Source organism: Ochotona princeps, chromosome 9, assembly GCF_030435755.1.
Source record: "Ochotona princeps isolate mOchPri1 chromosome 9, mOchPri1.hap1, whole genome shotgun sequence".
Lineage (NCBI taxonomy): Eukaryota > Metazoa > Chordata > Mammalia > Lagomorpha > Ochotonidae > Ochotona > Ochotona princeps.
The window spans coordinates 41390281-41411424 of NC_080840.1; the positions used below are offsets into that span (position 1 = coordinate 41390281).

A 21144-nucleotide genomic window follows, 5' to 3' on the forward strand; every position below is an offset into this window, starting at 1 on the left:
TAATAGGGACAGTCAACCAAGCCTGGCTCTTTCCTGATCTGGCTCACATGAGGCCCACAGGTGTTGTAACCCTGCCCGGTCTGGTCTGCTCCCATCCCAATTCACGCTCTCTAATGGGAGAGGTGTTCTAGTAGGGGGCCCCACCACATTCCCCCTACCAGCTTTGCCCCCTCCCTTCCTAGTTGCCATGTGTGCTGGTTGGGCACTGAGGCCCAGTCTGCCATGGCCCACCTTGCTTCAGCATTTGCCAGTGGGTGCTGTAGCTTGGCCCAGCCTGGCCCGCCCCCAATTCCAGCTGGTGAGGGTTAAAGTCTAGCCCAGCCTAGCATGCACCCTATCCCAACCGTAATGTGCACTGGTATGTGTGCGACCATACCTGGCCCAACTCACACTCTTCTGGTGCTCAGATTCGTCAGCGGGTGATGTGAACTGGTTCAGCCTGGGCTGCCCCCGACCTATGCCAAATGTATGCTGGTGGGTACCTTTCTCTGGTCTGGTCTGGGCTACTCTTTATTGTGCTTCTTGCACTCACCTGCAGGGATTGTGTCCTGACAGAGGAATTGCCCAGGCTCCTTCATCAGAGCCTCTCCCAATGCCAGATCTCATGTATACTAGTGGGTCCAAGGATCAGCCCTACTCAGTCCATCTCCTGTTCTAGCAGGAACAGTGACCTTTCCTGACTGGCCTTCAACCCATTCTGGTTGTTACTGTTGAGTGTTTCAGCCCAGCCAAGGCTCATCCATACCCAGATATAGCTCACACATGACTCAGTAGGGGTAGAGACCTAGTCTAGTCCATCCTACATCTACTGTGGTCCTCCAGAACTCCAGATGGTGCTGGAATCTAGCCCGGCCTGGTGCATTCAGCCCCAGTCCACACTTGTGCCAAGGGACACTGCAGCCATGTCCATACCAGACTGCAGCTCCCATTCTGGCCTCTGCACACTTGCCAGTGGGAACCCCAATCCAGCCAGGGTGTCCCCTTAGCTCCCCAAACAGGTACATTCCTAGCCATAGATCTTGCATGTGCTAGTGCTTGCTCTGACCCAGGTTGGCATAGTCTCTCATCTGTCTTGGCCTTTATCTTAGATGCTGTGGCCTGGCCTGACCTGGCCTGCCCTTCTCCTGATTCTCACGGGCAGGTGATGGAACCTGGCCACCGTCTATTCCCATTGCTGGCTCATGCAAACCAGTAGGTGTAACAGCCTAGCTCAGCATGACCTGTGCTCCAGTCTAATTTCTATTTTTGCTCTTGAGCTAAGGTTTCCTCAGCCCTGTCTGGTCCACCCCTTTCCATAACCAACCCATACATTAGCCAACAGTTGGAGCTACTTTACCCAGCTTACCTGACCCCTAGGTCAGTGAGAGTTATGACCCACTAGGGGAGTTTCCCGAGTTCCCCCACTTGACCCACTCCCAGACCTAGTTCTCATACGTGCTAGTGGGTATTAGGCCAGTGCCTGGCATAGTGTGCCCTTCCATCTTGGTTTTGTATAAACTGGTGAACGTTGTGGCCTGGCCAGCCCTGGCCCACACTCTGTTTTAGGAAGTACATATGCATGCTGCGGCCTGGATCTGCCCAGACTGTTCTCGATCCCTTTACCCATGAGTGATGGCAGGTTCCATGGTCATACCTAACTCAGCCCATTACCACCACAACTCTTGAGCTAATCAGTGGGATTAGTATTTCCACAGATTTGGGTCCACAAATCCCCCACAGAATCTACCCCCTGACCTGGTTCTCTTGTGTGCTGGTTAATGTCATGGCCCTGCCTAATGTCACCCGTCCCCTGATCTGATATACTGTCAGGTACTGAGATCTAGCTATGCTAGACAGGCCCCCAGCCTTAGCTTTCACATGGACTGGTGTGTAGTGATCAGCACTGTTCAGTAACAAGTCCTACACAGGATTCATATATATACTGGTGTATCAATCTGACCCATATGGATCGTCCAGTCTCTCACCTTGAAAACACCAGGTGTCAGTATACTCATTTACCTTCAAGAAAAAGTTACCCTGTCATTGGTAGCCCCCCAGGATCGATTCCTTACCAACACACACAGTGGCCTCATTCATGGATGTACCTAGGCAGCAATTACACACTCCCAAGATCCCAGAGCTCGCTGCCAGTTGGCCAGTAGGTGAAGCGGGTAATTTGGTGGTGGGTAGAGCCTAGACCCACCTTTGTTCCCAAGAGATCCCCTCCCAGCATACTCACCAGGAAGGGAGAAGCCTCTTGAGTTCAGGCAAGCTCAGGACTTGCTCATCATGTGGCAGCAGTGGTTATGGCCAGGGCTTCAAGCGCTGAGTCGAACTGGCTTGGGTACTCCCAGCAACTGCCGGGCTGCTGGAAGCCTTCTGTACTCAGGCCCAGAGGATGAACTCCCCAGATCACTTCTGTCGCCAGTGCTTATTTAAAAAGCACATCTTGGGCTCCAGATTCTGATTTAACAGAAGAGCATCAGGCCTCAAGAAGCTGCAACTTAATTGTGATTTATAGGGAGGTAGTTTAGGAAACATACTAGAAGGAAGTCTCCAAGTCAAGATGAGTGCTGGGGTGGTTCCTGAAGCTTTAGTCTCACTTTCAGCAGCTTCACCTAGATTAAGCTTCCTATTCTTTCTTTTTTCCTTCCCGATTCTTATTCCTACTTGATTCTTCGTCCTTCCCTTTCAGGATCCAGCTTATGAGTGCCTAGTAATATCTTCTGGGAAGCCCTCAAAATCCTTTCAAAACTTTTACAAGCTATTGCAAGTTTCTATCTCTCTACCTTTCAAGGAAAATGAAAATTTTTTATTTATAAAAATGAACATATTTCACATTTTCACAACACAGAATTAGACTCGGGGTTCACTCTTCCCTTCTCCATTCCCCCTTCTCATTTCCTATCTCCTCCACCTCTTATTTTTTTCCAAATTATTATAATAGCATAATCATTGTGTTTATAGTCACAAATTTAACATTCTATATAATTAAATCATAACAGAAGAAGTAAAAAGGAAATTCTACTATTACTCAGGAATATAGTTGCAGGCTGTTAGTCTAAAAAGCTAAGTAGGTTAACTTTCTTTGAACAAACTGAGCCACCGCTTACATGATCACCCTTGTCCTCTCTGTCTTCTGTTTCAGCTGTTGAGCTCCCTATGGGGCCTGTCTTTGGTGAATCTTCCAACCTTGCCATTTTCAGGGGAATTGGACAGCTAGCCTAGGACCATGAGGAAAGACACATACCTCCTAGCAGCATAGACCATAGGCAAGATGTGGTGAGGCCTTTTCATCCCTCCCTTCAACAGAACATCAACATATATGTCCTGTAACCTTGGCAATACATCATATTGGCTTTTCTTGGGAGAAACATAGGAGCATCCTAGCATTCTGAGCCTAGAATGAATTAACTTTCAACATGACATTTTTGGAAAAAAAATTTACTTATGCAATAAATGTTGAATTTCTTTGTGTATGTATTTTACAAAGTGGAAGACATCTTTTTCCGTGACACTCACATAGAGATGAAATGAAACTCTTGGATCGTTTATGACTGGCTGTGTGTTTGCTTGCAGGTTTCCTTTGAAGAGGGAGCACTTCTGACAACAGCTAATGCTGCTGGTAATTACATGAAAAAGATGAGAGTTTTTGCTTTCAGTCAAGATTATTGATGAGTAAAAGCCCAAATTCATCAACACCAGCAAAACCAGATTTAGCTGAATAATGTAAGGGGCTGAGCTGCCATCCATGCTTTAAATCTTTAGATAATAATTTTTCCCTTATGCCTAATTTCTTCATTTTCCTTACGGAAGAATTCTCAGACAAGAAGAATTTTTTTGCCTCACCTTTGTATTGCCTATGTTTCTTCACCTCTTTTTGTCTGGCAGTGTATCAACTATGTGTAATCAGTGACTATCTTGGGTATTTATTTACTTATTATTGTGGGTTTTTTTTAGCAAGGGATAAAGAGAAGTCAAGCCATTTTTAAAGATTATTTTTATTTTAAAGGTAGATTTACAGAGAAAAGGAGATTTGGAGAGATAGGAGAGGGAGAGAGAGCAAGAAAGAGAGAGAGATAGGAGAGAGAGTGATCTTCCATAAGCTGGTTCACTCCCTAAATGGATACATTAGCCAGAGCTGTCTATTTTAAGCCAGGAGGTAGGAAATTTTCAGGGTGTCCAATGTGAGAGCAGGGTCTCAAGGGCTGAACCATACTCCACTGATTTCCCAGGCTACATGCAGGACCCTGGATTGAAAGTAGACTGGATTGGAAGTAGAGTAGCCAGGACATGAACTTGTACCCATATGGAATGCTGACACATCAGGTCAAGGATTAGTCTACTATGCCACTGTGCCAGCCTCAGGCTCACCCCTTTATAACAACCTGCTCTACTAAGTCCACAATATTTTATTTTATTTTTGAAAGGCAATGTTACAGAGAAAGAATGGGAAAGACAAGGAAATCTTTTATCTGCTGATTCATTTCCCAAATGGCTGTAATGACTGGGCTAGGTCAGGCTAAAACCAGATGACAGGAGTTTCTGCCAGGTCTCCTAAGTGGATGCAGGGCCCCCAGTAGTTGGGCCATATTGTGTTGCTTTCCCAGACACAATAGGAGGGAGCTGGATTGGAAGTGGGCTCAAACTAGTCCCATGTTGGGTGTTGGTGAGACAAGTGCTATCTTTACCAGCTATGCCACAGTGCTGGCTCTGGGTTTTTAGTTTTAAATGTTTGTTTATTTGAAATACAGCAAGACACACACACACACACACACACACACACACACACACACACACTGCCATCTGCTGGCTTATTCACTTAATGGCTATAACAGCTGAGGCTGGACTAAGTCATCTGGTTCTCTCACTTAAGTGGCAAGGGCCCAGGCACTTGGCCACCTTCTGCTGCTTTCTCAGGTGTATTAATAGGAGAGCTACATTAGAAACAGAGCAACCAGAACTTAAATCGGCTCTCTGATATTTAAGCCACTGTACCACAATGCCAACACTTGTTTTGGATCTTAGAATCTTCACTTAGTTTTAGCTGCTCTGCTATATCCAGTTTATTACAATCTACATACTATGTGTCATATATTGGATTTTAATCAGAGAAGTAAAATCAGGAAAGGAATCAACTCATCACACCAATAGAATTTTGTGGGTAGCATCTGATTTTGTTCACTGGACCAAATGTATCACATCTCAGCATATTTTGTGGAATAAGAATTATAAAGTAAGTTCTAATGGACCATACCATGGTTTTGACATCTTTCAATGAATTTTTGCTTGCTGTGTACAATGCAGTTACTGACACTTAAAGCTCTTCCGATAGTCTTCATATATTTTTGTAGCAGTTTTTCTTATCAAAGAAATGAACAGGAAGTGTTCAATATTATACCAGAGAGCTACATTATGCCATTAGAAAAAATATATGTGTGGTCCATGGGTCTCACTGGTCTCATGGACACTGATGGCAGCACCCATACCATTTGTGTGTGCTTCAGGCACAGTGTTTCCACCTTCAGGATCTGTTTCCTTCCTTATGTCCTGGTTACACAGTCCTGGTGCTTACTTCTCCTAAGTCCAGTATCTCCTCACCTTCTAGTGGGAGCCAACTGCTCCAAAATGTCCTTTTTGACATGTTCTCCCTCCCTTCCTTCCTTTCTTCTTTCTTTCTTTCCTTCCTCTCTTCCTCCCTTCCTCTTTCTCTTTTACTTTCCTTCAGATTTGCTTTACTTATTTAAAAGAGTTAGAAACAGAGAGAGAGAGAAAGGGAGAGAGATCTTTCATTTGCTAGTTCACTCCCCAAAGGCCACAACTATTTGGGCTGGGTCAGATTGACATCACGATCCTGAAACTCCATATGTATCTCCCATGCGACTGCAGATGGGACCATCTTTTACTGATTTGCCAGGCAAATTAATAGGGAGCTGGTTTCTATATTACAAGTGGAGTGGCAGTGACTTGAACCAATGCTCATGTAAGAAACCAGGGTTATAGGCAGTGATGAAAGCTAAGAATAGAGAGAAGTTGACCATTGAATGGAAGGGGCCTACACACTTCTTCATGCTTCTCCAAAGATAAGAGAACCATGCAAATGTTTACTTAGCATCCATCGCAAAATGCCTGCTTTTATTTACCCGGATCTGCTTCCACACAAGCAAGATGATTATAGTTCTTCAGAGAGCACATCAGCTCTTTCTAACCTGCAAATTACCTTACCTACTTTATTGCACGAATCCCTCTATTAGAAGGAAGTTGGGGTATGGTTACCTAGCAACGAGGTTTAAATTATAATGAGATTATAATGCAAACTACACCAAAAACAGACACCTGGCCTGGATTATCCAAAATACATTAATTTGAAAAGCCCTGTACTTCAATGTTGCTTTCTTAAGTATAAAAAAATAGGATGCTTCAAAGAAGATGAATTAGGCTGACACTCCAAGCTTTTACTGCGTTTCAAAGTCTCTATGTCGTTACGCGCATTTGCTTTCTCCCATCATATTTCATCTGACTGTGTCCTGTTGTCCATCCTCCCCATGCACTTCTACTCAGCCACTACAATTGTGCTGTCAGCTCTATTTTCCCTCTCTTTGAGTTCTACCTTATCCTTTCTGATTCAAGCTGTCATTTTTCAAGGTGCCCTTTGTACCTTTAGGACATTCAGATGCTTATTTAAAAGGAGAAGTTGATAGTAATGAAATGCATAGAACTCTGATTTGGTTGAGATGCAACTGTTGCTGTGTTTTGCTTCTTGATATTGGCATTTCCTGTGACATATAATTCTTGGATTCCCTCAAACCCAGAGGGAGGACACTTGTGTCCAGGACGTCAATGGGATAAAGCAGGAAGGGTTCATTAAGATCATGATAATCTATGTTGGCATGCTTGCAGGATTTGTGGAAAGAAAGTGTAGCAGCTAGGACACTAACTGGCACCCATATGGGATCTTGTAGTGCATGTATCAGGACTGGGCCTCCTGAATTGCTGATGCCTATGCTGTAGATGGCATACCCGGGTGTGTAAAGGGGACATGATGGCCAGCTCATTTGGATTTGCAAAGGATGTTTCAACCTTGGAGTAGCGAAATTAACAGTGTCTCAAAACTATCAAAACCACTCGAAAGATACGCTTGGAACATTCTTCTCTACATTGGAGTTTCTAAGATGACATAAGTGTATATTCCTATGCCTGGGTACTGATGTAACTTGGAGCTGAGAATAGCTACCTCCTCTTCCCTTGCCCACTCCCAGTCTCATACAGAAGAAGATGGAAAGGAAGGAAAATAGGAAGCATTTGTCCCACCTACCTTCCCCCATACCTCCATTATTCTCTCCCTACTCAGTGATCCTCTTGGGCTTGCACTCTTGGCAACTGTATAAACAAGATAAAAAATAAAGCAATTTTTTTAAAAATTTATTTTATTGTATTGTTGTTGACAATGGTTACATAGTTAATTACGGTTAAAAAAAAAAGGTTCTGGGGTATAGGGAAGTGAGTAATACTATTATGTCCATATTGTTTCCATCATGTATCTGAGGTAAAGGGGAATATTGAGGGAGAAGCCTCACCCGGTTTCCCGCCCACCCCAAGTCCCGGATGTGGGGCATGCTCTGAGATATTTGCTCAAGTGGTTTTAATAGTTCTCCAGTTATGAATCGCTGCCAGTTTCGCTCGATGAGGTCGTCCACTGATTGATATGGTCCATCATAAAGTCTCCGTTTGCCCCATATTTCGCTGCCAACAATATACAGCTGAGATGAATGATTGACCTGTTCTGTCTTCTGTCTTTTCTTGGTTAGAGTTCTGAGTCCAGCAGTTCGATTGGGGAGAAAGAAACTTTGAGGTATTCCCAGACTAGATTCTTGTATGTTCTAGAAAGCACAGAGCCCGGCACAGTCCATCACCCCTATCAGCTGGTGGTTTCAATTGCTCGGTTGGTTCTGTTTTCAGTCCCAAGTTGCACTGGAACCAATGGGTGTTGCAGTCCAGTCTGGTTCTGCCCAGCACATACTCGGCCCTTACATCAACCAGTGGGAGCTGTAGCCTAGTCAGGGCGACCTACAATAACCCCCACCAGACCTGCCCCCTACCCTGGTTTGCCAGTATGTGTAGCAGAAGACCAGTCTGTCCCCCATCCCATTTGGCTCTTGTACTTGTCAATGGGTATTAAAGCTTAGTTCCATCTAACCAACTCAACCATCCAGCCCTCATGGATGTTGTTGAGTGCCTCTCTGTCTAGCCACCCCAGCCCCTGTCCTAGTTTTCATGCCTTCCCACGGGAGTAGTGATCCAGGAAGGGGGAACCCATTTTTTCCCTCCCAGGTCTCTCAATCCCGGTTTATGCACTCTTTAGGTGGTTCTGTAGTTTGTCTTGACAGAATTAGTCCCCAGTGCCAGCTGATACTGCGGCTAAGCCCAAACATCCCTCACCCACTCTAATTTATGCTTGCACCAGCAGGAATAATCAGCCCAGCCTGGCTTTTCCCTGATCTAGTCCACATGCAGCGCACAGGTGTTGCAGCCTTGCTTAGTCTGGTCTGTCCCCATCCCAGCCCATGCTCTCCAGTGGGAGTAGCTGTCCGGCGAGGGGACCAGCCCCTTAATCCCCCTACCAGCTCTGCCCCTCCCTTCCTGGATCTCACGTGTGCTGGTTGGGTGCTGCAGTCAAATCCAGGACAGGCAACCACTCCCTGGCATTCCATAATGTGTACTGGTTTTGTCGCGACCAAACCTGGCTCAACCCACACTCTAATAAAGCAATTTTAAATAAAAACATCATAATATCCTTTGTACCTTTTTGCAACCTGACCCTTACTGAGAATGGATCCCCCCCCCTTGTCATCTGTATGAGTTGGGTGTCTGTGTGTGTTCAGGTGGGCAGGTCTGGTTGGCTGTGGCATGCCTTCTCCATTGCTCTGAGTAGCAGCAGACACAGATGCACCCTGTGTGAACAAGTGTGGGGATGGCAACTCTGGGGTCATTAGTTAGTAATTTTAGTCATCTCATGTTCTTACGAATGGAGTGAGCTAGTGTTCTTACAATGAACTAACATTGACTTTCTAATTGTTGACAAGCGTAGGAAGACAGAAACAATTTTCACCCAAAAGCTGAGAGCAGTTTCTTCTGATGAGTAGGATTATGGATGCACTTGAAGCTTTTGTGTTGTTGTTGTTCCTAGATAACAGTCTTGTGTTGCTTTTGACAAAAGAAAAAGGTACTAAAAAGCAAGTCTGGGTTTTATAAAAATTATTTCTTTATTTTCATTTATTTGAAAGGTACAGAGACAGGGAGATAGATTAACAGTGTGAGATCTTCCATCTGCTGGCTCCCTCTCAAAAAGCTTGAAACAGCCAGAGTTGGCTCAACATGAAACCAAAAGCTCAGACCACTGTTCCAGTGTCCACATGGTTAGTGGGAATCCAAGTATTTGAGACACAACCTGCTGCCTCTCAGGGTGTGTCTTAACAGAAAGCTGGACCTGTAAGTGAATTTGGCATTTGAAACCAGGCAGTATAATATGGCATATAGGTGTTCAAAGTTATTTTAACCTTTGTACCACATGGCAACCCAGGCTTACTTTTCTGTTTAAACTTTTAAATAGCTTCAAATATTCAGTGAAGTGTAAAAAAATAGGACAAAATTTTTCTGTGGACCTTTCTGTCTCACTTCCCTCTGCTCACAGTATTGCTTATTTTCTTCTTTTTGTCCAAAGATTTATTTATTAAGTTACTTGAAAGACAGAGGGATATTGTTCTGGAAGAGATCACCTGGGAGCCCATAGTTGCTTATGGAAAAGAAAGAACTATTATTTCCCCGGAAGGCACAGCCTGTATCATTCCAAAATGAGTGATCCTCATGGTCCTGAAGGTTCTCTAAAGGTTTTTTTTGTTGTTGTTGTTGTTTTTGTTGTTGCTGTTGTTGTTAGATTTATTTTTATTGGAAAGGCAGATTTACAGAGAGTTGGAGAGACAGAAAGATCATTTATTGGTTCACTTCCCAAATGTCTATAACAGCTGAAGTTGAGCTGATCTGAAGCCAGGAGCCAGGAGCTTCTTCAGGGTCTCCCACGTGAGTGCAGGGTCCCAAGGCTTTGGGCCATCCTCTATTGCTTTCCCAGGTTATAAGCAGGGAGCGGAATGGGAAGCAGGGCGGCCGGGATTAGAACTGGCACCCCTATGGGATCCCAGTGCGTTCGAGGCGAGGACTTTAGCAAGTTAAGCCATTGTATCAGGCAAGTATGTGGAAGCATGCAAGCAGAAAAGCTAATTAACCTTGAGCTGCTATAATTTTGTTCCGTATTTGGTTCTACCTGAGTTGTGGTGGTAAACATTGGTTCCCAGAATTTTCTAATCTCCCTGTGATTTCCTATTCAGGCTTATTTTCTCTGTCTCTCTATCATCACACATCTTCCAAGCTACTGAGTGGAAGCCAAATGCTAAGCTAACATGCAGGACTCCCATAACCAGGCTGAGGTGTTGCCTCAGAGAAGGATTTTTTTTTCTTGGGCTCAGGCATTACCTGTTCACTCTACTTTGCACCTATTGGCATAATCTATGTGGTAGAAAATGGCTGTGAAATCAAACGGTGAAATTGAAAATCCTAAATTACATTGATCCGTTGGTTGGTTTCACTTTAAATCTGACAGGTGCTGTTCATGAGTCTCACTTCATTTCCCTAACCCAATACTTTGTTTGGTATGTTAGAATATTGTTTCACACATGGTTCTTCTTCCCAGATTCACAATTCCTCCTTTCTGTCTCTACTCTGAGTGATGGCTGTTTCTTACTTGCATGGGTTGTAATAAAAAACAGTTCTATAGGTGCCTTCCACCTCATTTGCCCACCTCTGCATCTGAACACAGTTGCTTGTTCACTCACACTTCCTGATGAAGGATATTCTTACCAAACCGTGACTATCACCCTCACTTACTCTCTGGATTCTCCTGACTGCGCAAGCACCCTTAATGCACACATTCTCATTTATTTTTCCAATATCAGTTGTTTGTCACCACTGGGTTGTTTTCATCTACTTTGAGTCACACTTTATCATTCCATTTAAAATAAACTTTATTGTCCCTACTTCTCAGGCTAGCTATTGACTTCATTTTCTGCTACACATAACTCGTGCTTCAAGAGTTGTCTCTGTGTATTGTATCCAATTTTTCTCATGTTCTTATTTCAACTTTAACTTTTCTCATTTTTAAAGGGAAAAAATGATGGCCATGATGACATGTGCAAGGGTTTATTATCCAATTTCATCTTATTTGACTTATTACCAGAATTCTAAGGATCACTTTTTGTGCTTTTAAACACATATTCCTTAACTTATTTTTTAATTCTCAGGTTGCCATTCTTTTGGTTCTACTTCTTGTTCCTTCTCAGTATTTTTTTGGCTGGATCCTTTTCTTTTCTCTATCCTCTAATAATAAAACACCCCAGCTCTCAGTTCTTGTGTCTTTTTATTTCTCTGTCCTTGCATTCTCCAACAGTCTCTGAAGTTAAAAACCCTCTGAGGTTCTCACAGTTATTAAGGCACAGTTGTCTCTGATTTCACCTCTCACTGTTCCCCTATCCTAACTAACATCTCTCACTGTTCCATTATTATGCTAACTAGTGTGCTCCTGCTGTTCTAGCCTGGGAAGTCCTGTTTGCTTCTTTTATTTGGTAGAGTGTGGTGTCCTTATTGATATAAAGGGAGCGGAGCTTGGACGTGGTTTAGTGATGACCTCTGGGAAGATTTCACGGTGTCTCCATGTGGATTTTAGCCTGTACATGTTCATTTTGTTGTCTTCTGCATAATGGAGGAGGTTAAGGTGTGTCATTGGAATGTGGACAGCAGAACCAGGAGGTGAGAGGGTGAACTTTTCAATGGTATAGACGTTGGAAGCCTCTTAGTTTCTCACTAACTCCCTGCCTGGCCCACATCACAAACACTGATTGAAAAAAAAATTATAATTCTGACTGGTTTTCCCTTGCCATTTCCATATCACCTTGTATTCAGTTTTGTAAGTAAACTAGAGATGACTTAAAGTATATTAGAGGATGAGTTTAGGGTACATGTGAATACTGTGCCATTTTACAGAAAGAATCTGAGTATTTATAATTTTAAGTATCTGTAGGAAGAAGGGTATGCTGGAGCCAACCTCCTATAAATACCAAAGGAGAACTGTACTTACATTGACTTGTTTATGGTAAAGGATAAAATTCAGAAACAGCCAGATGAGAGAGACAGATAGGACAAAGGTTGGGTGGGGGTGAATGGAGTTTAATGTGCTCTTGCTGTTCTACACTCCAGACCCTGAATGTGCTCACCAATCCACAAGCTCACTCAACCTTGTTGTTTGGTAGGTTTTTAAATGTTTATTTATTTGAATGGCAGACAGACAGACAGATGGGTGGACACACACACACACACACACACACACACACATACATAAGAGGGAAAAGAGGAGGTAAATCAGTGTCTTTCATCTGCTGGTTCATTCCTCAAATGCCTGCAGGAGTCCAATGGATGGGGAAGGTTCAGGCTAAAGGTAGGAGCCAGGAACCTTTTCCAGGTCTTCTACATGAGTGACAGGGACTCAATTGCTTTAGCTATCACATGATGCCTAAAATGATTCTAGAACCAGGAAGCTAGAATAGAAGTGGGACAGTTGGGACTTGAAACAGGCAGTAGGATATGGGAATTAGGAATACTAAGCACCTGGTTAAATGATGAGTCACAATTTCCACCCTACAACCACTTTTAATAGTTAGTTTGTTTTTATTGATTTGAAAGGAAGAGCATGAGAAAGAGAGAAAGGCGGGAGAGAGAGAGAATGAGAGACGGAGACAAGTCTTGGCCATTTCACATATGATTCAACTCCCTTCTAATGTACCCCTGGGAATGGAACAAAATATTGTCCCAATACTTGGGCCACAGGTCCATGTGTGGGAGACACAGGTGATACTCCAGGATCATGATTTCTGTCTGGCTCAGTCACAGCCACTGTGGTCATTTGGCGAGTGGACCAAAAGGTGGGAGATCTATCTCCCTCTCTCTGTCATTCTGCCTTTCAAATAGATGCATATTTTAAAGACAGAGAGAAATAGGTTTTATATATATGTGTGTGTGTGTGTGCGTGCGTGTGTGTACTTAGAAGAGCTCACTGTCCAACCCCTTTTTCAACCCCATTGCTCAGCAGGTGGGCTGAAAGTTTCACTCCTTCAATAACTGGGTCTTTCTGGAGATGAGTTCCACTCTGACTAACTAGGAGTCCAATTTTACTTCTTTTCCTTTGCACACACTCAGGTGTGATGAAAGGGACTTATTTTGAATAGGAGACTTTCCAATCACTCCAGAAATTTCAAGTGTTTCAGGAGCTCTCTGCCCCGTACTAGTGATAAAGACCAAACCTATTTCTGTACTATATGGGAATGACTGTCAATGAATTGTACAAAATAGTATCTTTAAAATATTGGTAGCTTTATTCAAATTAAGAATTATCTCTCTCAATTTAGACATAAAGATCTTTCACTCATTCTAATTAAGTGAAATCCTTCAGATACAGGTATTATTGGACCTGAGTTTCAGATTGGTTGCTTTTTCCATTACCAGCTTATTTATTTTTAAAATTTATTTTTATTGTTTTCCATGATATAGTTTTATAGGTATAGGGGTTTCTCCCTCCACTTCCTGTATTTCTGTCCCGCATTTGCACTAAGAAGTGCAAGTTATAGGTATAAACTTTCTAATATTCATATGTGTCATGATATGGTAAGCATAGCAAAGGTAGAAAATCTAGCATTGTGATGTAAAGGCGTATTTATTAGTTTCATTGGGAATCCTACTTTTAATCAGGAGTAGAGACACATACTTTGTAGTACCTTTATTTCCTGGTAAAGGAAATAATTGTTGTACTTTGTGTATTGGCTCTCTTATGTCAGAGAGAACATATGATATTTGTCCTTTTGGAACTGGCTTACTTCACTAAGCATAATGATTTTTAGTTAGGATTATTTTGTTTCAAATGGTAACATGTCATTCTTTTTTATGGTTGAGTAGTGTTCCATAGAGTAGATGTAAAACAATTTCTTTATCTATTCCTTTATTGTCCATCTGGGTTGCTTCCATGTCTTCAGTATTGTAAATTGTGCTGCTCTAACTTTGGCTTGCAGGTTGCTCTCTATAATACAGATTTAATTTCATTTGGATATTTCCCAGGAGTGGGATGGGTGGGTTGTTTGGCAGATCAATTCAGTTTTCTGAGAACTTTCTATACTGACTTCCATAGCTATCACATCTAGGTTTAATTGCCTTCCATTCCAAGTCAGAATGTTTTTATGGAATACTTTCTTCCTTTCTTTCAAAGCCCATAGATGATCACATTTAATAAATCATAACAATCCTTTGTAACTGTAGGATTTTATCAGACTGTCATTTTGTTTACAATTGTTCTTATGTTGAACAATATGAAGCTGGCCCTGGAATCCTAACTGTGAGTAGCATGACTAATTCAATTTTTCTTCTTTAATAGCTTTTTTCCCCAGAAACCTAGATAAGAATAAGCTCTTTCACATCATTAGAAAAAAAGAGATCATAATAAATAATGTACATAATTATTAAGGTGAATTTAGTGTTTCTCAGTGATTTTATAAATGCACACAAAAGTTGGAAATCAATTTCTTAATGTAGTTAAAGAATTGAGAAAACTTAATTATGACTTCAAGAATTCTGTTTAGGAGATCATCTAAGATAGGGAAAAAAGTTACATGAAGGACAATGTTTACTGCAATGTTAGAGAAAATGGATAAAGAAACTATGAACAGACATGCAAAACAGCAAACTGAAGCAGGGTGTTTTCACTATAACAAATATTTTGTGGCAATAAAATAGACAATGATATGGGAGAAACTGACTTTATAAAACAACCGGTATGCTGTCAATATAGCTGAGGTTATGAACACATTTAAAAGAATCGTGTAAATAGTTTAAGGAGAACGATCGTAAGTTTGTAAGGGTGGCAGGATGAAGGGACATTAATTTTCCCTTCCTAACTTTCGAATTTTTAATCTACGTAATTAGGATACTTGAATGTTACAGTGGTGTGCTAGAATAATGTCATAAAAATCTGAATTTGAAAAATTCTGATATATTGTCAAACTGCTCCTCAGAAGTCAGAGGTAGCTAGTGTGTCCATATGAGTATCGATTTTGTGATATGCTCTAAGACAAACTCACTGGCCAGTGCCTGAAACAGCTCTAAGTTCTTCATTGTGATTCATTTCATTTCAAGATCCTTAATCTTTCAAAGCACGCAATGTTCTCCAAAGTTGTTTTCTGTTCTGTTCCAGGGAGGAATGTAGTCACCAGAAGTGATGCAGACTCTACTCCGAAGTGTGTGTGGGTGCATCAGAAGAAGTCCACAGGAAGCAGCTGGAACCTCATTACTGTAGCATGCAATACATGTGCACACGTTTCTAGAGTGCACCTGTACACACTTGTGGGGATAAGCTCATGCCCACCCCCATGTATAACGACAAGAACACATCCTCCTGCATATTCATTGTAAGATATAAACAATCGATTTTTCTTGCTCAGAGAGTCATGGTTTTGGAACTAATACCCTTGTGATTTCCTTAAGTGCTGTATATAAATTTGTTTTCTATGACAATCTTTTCTGTTCAGTTTCTTGACTAAACTCTCCAAAAACAGGCTCACATTGTTTTTGAATTAGTAATTGGATACCACTCCTTAGGGGTTCTGCTTTTCTGACTTCTCAATTTCCAACGTGATGTGGTATAAATGGGTAGGAAGCTAGTTTAGTACTTTGAAGCTGAAGTCACAAAACCCTTTGTAATTCTATCGTGCTCTAGTCAGTCAAATGTCTCTTGTCCTGGGATGTATCTGCTTCATCCAGGACCTAAGGAACTTGCCATGAAAATGTGGATGTAGAACTCCATGGGGGAAATTGTGGAGATATCATGTAATTACCAGGTGGCTGCATGGCTGGAAGCAGCATCCACAAACTCATGAAAGAGACCAACATTGGGAGGGTCGCTCTCGCTCTTGCCCTCTCACTCTCACTCTCTCTTGCTTTCTCTTCTCTGTTGACCATGGTGGAAGGGCTGCAGCTTCCCCTCTCTGGCTCTGCTCCCCAACCCCTTCTCTAATCCCTTCTCTTTTGAGGCATTAGTCTGGCTCACTGCTCACTCATCAAGAGTATTTTTGAGCGTGGTGCACCCCAGGCTCTTTACTTTTATATGTGTGTGTGTGTTGTTGTTGGTGGTGGTGGTGGTGGTGTGTGTGTATGTGTGTGTGCTCACTTTCATGCTTGAAGACATTTGATCACTGCACAACTTATTTGTATCACCACTTAGCATGTTTGTCTTTATGCATGAAGAGGGCCCTGAGTAAAAAAAAAAAATGTTAATATCCCAGTCACATCAGATGGACAGAACAGTGCTCAGCAGCAACTTGCCTGATTTAACCCATTCACCTTACCTCAGTGATGTGGCTTGCTTCTTAGTGCCAGTGCTGTCAGTCCCACATAATTGCCCCCTTTGGAGACCAGGACCAACCTGAGTTTTTGTTGTTGTTGCTGTTGTTTTTTAAGAGTTATTTTTATTGCAAGGTCAGATATATGGAGAGGAGGAGAGAGAGAGGAAGATCTTCCATCTGATGATTCATTTCCCAAGTGACCGCAACAGCCAGTGCTGTGCCAATCTAAAGCCAGGAGCCAGGAATTTCTTCCAGGTCTCCGATGCAGGTTCAGGGTCCCAAAGCTTTGGGCCATCCTCGACTGCTTTCCCAGGCCACAAGCAGGGAGCTTCATGGGAAGTGGAGCTGCAGGTTTAGAACTGGCACCCGTATGGGATCCTAGTACGTTCAAGGTGAGGACTTTAGTGCTAGGCCATGGTGCTGGGACCCAACCTAAGTTTTTTGCTTGGAGGAGCTCTCGAAGGAGGTAAGTGGTACCAGCCCCACAGCATGGCTCTTAGGATTTTTATCTTATTTTTTTCTTACTTTAATATAATTATTAAAAAAATTTTAAACATTATTTACATAGTTGAGAGGGATGCAGCGTCATGTAGGTCTCCGATTAGGATTGGGAGGGTCAAGGTATGTAGGAAGGTGGGTGGGACGAATGTTTCCGTTTTTTTTCTCCTGTGTTCACAGTGAGGGAAGCTGACGGGGCCACTCCTTGCTGCCCAACTACATCAGCACCCAAGGATGGAATCAGTCACTTGATGACACCTTAGACACCCCTCTATGAGAAAGAGTGTCCCAGGGTATTAACAGTGGTTTTGATTGTTCTGAGAAGTGTTGGTTTTGTTGCCCAGGATTGAGAAAATCTTTCCAAGATCTGTTGGTTAACAAAGTTCACCATCCACAGACCCAGGAATCTGTTGCAAAGTTTGAACAAGAGAACTGCCCAGCCTGTTTTTTTTTTAAGCCTCATAATATTTATTTGATTTCTGATGATGTTTACATAGTTAAGATGCATGCCCATGTGGGCCACCAATTAGGATGGGAAGGGTTCCAGAATGGGGGAAAGCAGATGAGAAAACTGCTTCCAAACTTTCTTTCTGTTCTTGTTTATGGGCAAAGAGGAGAGAGCGCCACTCTCTGCAGCCTAACACACATGCTGACAAATGGAGCAGCCTTGCCTGGCCTGACCAATACCCAGCCCTGACTCACACACTTGCCAGCAGGAGTTACAGCTTACCATGGGTGTTACCCAATCTCCCCCATCATGTCCACTCCTAGTCCTCAGATCACACATGCGCCAGTTGGGGTTAGTTGACCCACTCTTTCTCAGCTTTTGTGTGTGCTGGTGGATGTTATTACCCAGCCTGCCCCACTCCCAATTCTTGAGTGCACCTATGGATGTTACAGCCTGGACCTGCATGGCCTGTTTCTAATCCCAGTACCCATAAGTGTTGGTCACCACTCTTAGCTCTTATCAAGCCAGTAGAGATTGTAATTCTACAGGGGTGAGCCCACATATTCTCTGCAGAATTGGGGGGTTCTATCATGTGCTGGCTTGTGTCATGGCCCAGCCTAGCATTACACACCCCTTGTTCCAACACTCAATGGTGACTAGTGATCTAGCCTTGCCAAGTTGGTCACCAGCCTTAGCTTTAGTGTGCTGTGGTGGGTGGTGGTCAGCAGTGGTCAGTTTTAACTAGCCCAGCACAGTTCTACCATGTAGGTGGGTGCATTGGTCTGAGCCAGAAAGATCCTCTCGCTTTCTTCCTCCAAAACCGTTTTGTCTCAGCTTTCTCGCTTACCTGCAAATGCAGTGGCCTTGTTGGTGGAAGTTCCTCAGAAATCATTCCTCACCTGCAACATACTCCCTAGCAGTCCTGCCTCCCATACATCCCAATACCTCCATCCTTGAGCCATCTACAGTGCCTGGGACCACGAACGCACAGGTTTCCCAGCCTGGTCTTCCTGAGCCTAGTCTCCCAGTGGGGTGGTATGATGGGCTGGAGCTCTTCCCATCCACCAGAGACCCAAGCTCAGGCACTGGTCCCCAGACCTGGTCATCTAGCAGGTGTTCTGGCCTGGGACCTTTCCCTTTGGCCTGCCTGGGATACAAGCACATGTGTGAGACCCCAGGCCTGGCCTGCCAGCACACCAAGCCAGGATGAAGCTTTCCCTCCCTGCTCCCTACCCATCTTTGTAACTGAAACACATGCTGGAGTCCCCCAGGCCCACTCCGACAGCCCACAGCGCAGGCCCCCAGACCCCAATGCTTGTGGAAGGGAAGAGCTGTCGGTGGCTTTCCACGAGGAGCAAGGAAGCTGCTGGCAGCTGCATCTCTACAAGGCAAAAGAAAGCCACTGGCAGCTCCACCTCCTAGTTTTTAGAATTAAAAAAAAAAGTTTTATTTACTTATTTGAAAGGTAGAGTTACAGAGTGGAGGGAAAAAGAAAGAGATCTTCCATCTGCCGGGTCACTCCCCAATGGCTGCAGCATCCAGGGCTGAGCTGTACTGAAGCCAGGAACCAGGAGCTTCATCCTAGTTTCCACATGGGTGCAAGGGCCCAGACACTTGGACTTTCTTCTTCTGTTTTTTTCTGGGCACATTAATGGGGAACTGCATCAGATGTGGACTCAAACTGGCAAACATAAGGGATGCATGTGCTGCAGGTGGCAGGTTAATTACTGCTTCACAGTGCTGGCCCCAACGGTTTCTTCTTTGAGTTGTTGACCAAGGTTTGTGTTAAGCTTGGTTTCTGGAATTTGGGGGCCATAGGACCCAGCAACAGGGAAGACTTCACCTTCTCAGCAGTGATCTGAAAAGTTTTAAATTCAATCTGATGTTTGCATCAGTGGTGGCTGAAGATGCCCAAGTCAGATGAGAGGCTGTTGGTGCTGTCAGGATGCTCTGCAGTTGGTCCCCAGGTATTGGGGCTTAAACAAACCTCAACCACAAGCCCAAAATCGTCAGCCACAGGGTGAGGAAACATATAATCATCTTTAAAAGGGAGTGAGTGTTCCCTCCCAGGGCCATTGGAAGAAGAGTTAAAAATAGCCCCATCATTTGTCTTTCATTGCACATAAGCAATATCCCCTGTAGAAATGCAGTACACCTCCTTTTTCAATAAGCAGATCTGTTAGCTATGACCAGGTATCCTTCATTTTTAATGAGATATCCTTCAATCTTCAATGTGATTGATAATTGCAATAAACCTGTTTCGCTTAAACTGGTCTCAGAGCATGAACCTGCCCTGTTAGGAAAACATTGTTTAAAATCTCTAACCAAGCTCAGGATTGTGGACTAGCTGGCTTGGATAGCTGACACGCTGTTTCTGTTTGGATCTTCAGTGTAATCAGCTGAATCAGCTTCAATTTTGATTTTCCCATCAGTCCCTTGATTCTTTCACTTAATAAAAGGATAAAATCCTGGGGAAAACATTCAGGAAGTCTTGGGGATCTGGGATTGGGTAAAGAGTTCTCAGGCATACCACAGAAGGTATGATCCACCACAGAAAAATGACAATCTCTAGTTCATCAAAATTAAAAATATTTTCTTAATAATTTTTCTTAAGAATATCAAGATAAGCCATCAGCTGGGAGAAAAATATTTTCATACCACATGTCAGATAAAAACCTCTTAAAGAACACTTAAAACTGAACAGTAAAACCAGCAAATAATCCAATTAGAAAAGGAAAAGAGGAGCTGGCACCACAGTGCAGTGGGCTAAGCCTCCATCTCTGGCGCTGGCACCCCATTTGGGTGCTGTTAGACGTCATGGACGCTCCACTTTTAATCCAGCTTCCTGTTTATAACCTGGGAAAGCAGCGGAGAATGGCTCAAGTCTTGGGTTCTTGCATCTATTTGGGAGACTAGGAAGATGTTCCTGTCTACTGGCATCAGATCATCTGTCCTTCAAATAAACATGAAATAAATCTAAAAAATAAAATGAGCAGAGAACATAAAGAGACAAACAGAACACACAGACAGTAAATAAACAAGAAAAAAGTATTCAACATTATATTAGCATTAGGAAAATGCAGTATGAAGTGTGATGAGATAGCATTAAGCATGCATAAAATAGTTAAAACTATTATTACTATTTTATTTTTTGATGGTGATTACATGGTTGATCAGGGTAGGAAGGATTGAGGGTTAGGGAAAAGTGGGTGAAATTATTTCCAAATTTTCTGTTTATTCTTGTATCTGGGAGATTAAGGGAGAAGCAACACCCAGGCTCCCAATTGATCCACAGATGGGGACCAACACGTGATAGCAACCCAGGGTCCTGATGTAGTGCATGTTCCGAGGGTTTTGCCCAGGTGGTTTGGATAGTTCTGAAATGCTGTTAATTTTGCTGATCTAAGGGTGAGGAAGCCCTCCCAATGTCTATCAGCTGACATAGTCAACCTCGAGTCTCCATTCACCAAGATTTTTGTTTGCTGGGGTAGTTGTCCGGTTTGTTCAGTTCTCTTTCCTCTACTATGGTATCCAATGAGCTGCCATTTTCTCCATGTGCATCACGGTCTACATACAATGCTCTGCCTCTTTTACTTGTAGGAGGAGCCCTAGGACCTAGACAGGTGAACTGAGCCCTACGAACCCCCGCCACTGGGGCTCATGAACCTGGCACCCACCCTCACAGGCAGGCCCAGGAACCTGGGCCAGGTGACCAAAACCCCACCGGATCCC

General features: G+C 43.2%; 1 long non-coding RNA gene across 5 annotated transcripts in view; it reads left to right on the forward strand.

The window, feature by feature from the left end:
- Nucleotides 1–15681, forward strand: part of LOC131481141 (uncharacterized) — a 66290-nt gene extending 50609 nt beyond the window's left edge. For 2 of the 5 annotated variants that reach the window (XR_009246071.1, XR_009246069.1), the window contains one exon: nt 3559–3599. This is a non-coding gene — a long non-coding RNA (uncharacterized LOC131481141). Of the gene's footprint in view, nt 1–3127; nt 3252–3558; nt 3600–12335; nt 12396–15319 lie in introns of those variants that run through there. The other 3 variants (XR_009246070.1, XR_009246073.1, XR_009246072.1) reach the window with 3 other exon arrangements.
- Nucleotides 15682–21144: the final 5463 nt, after the last annotated feature.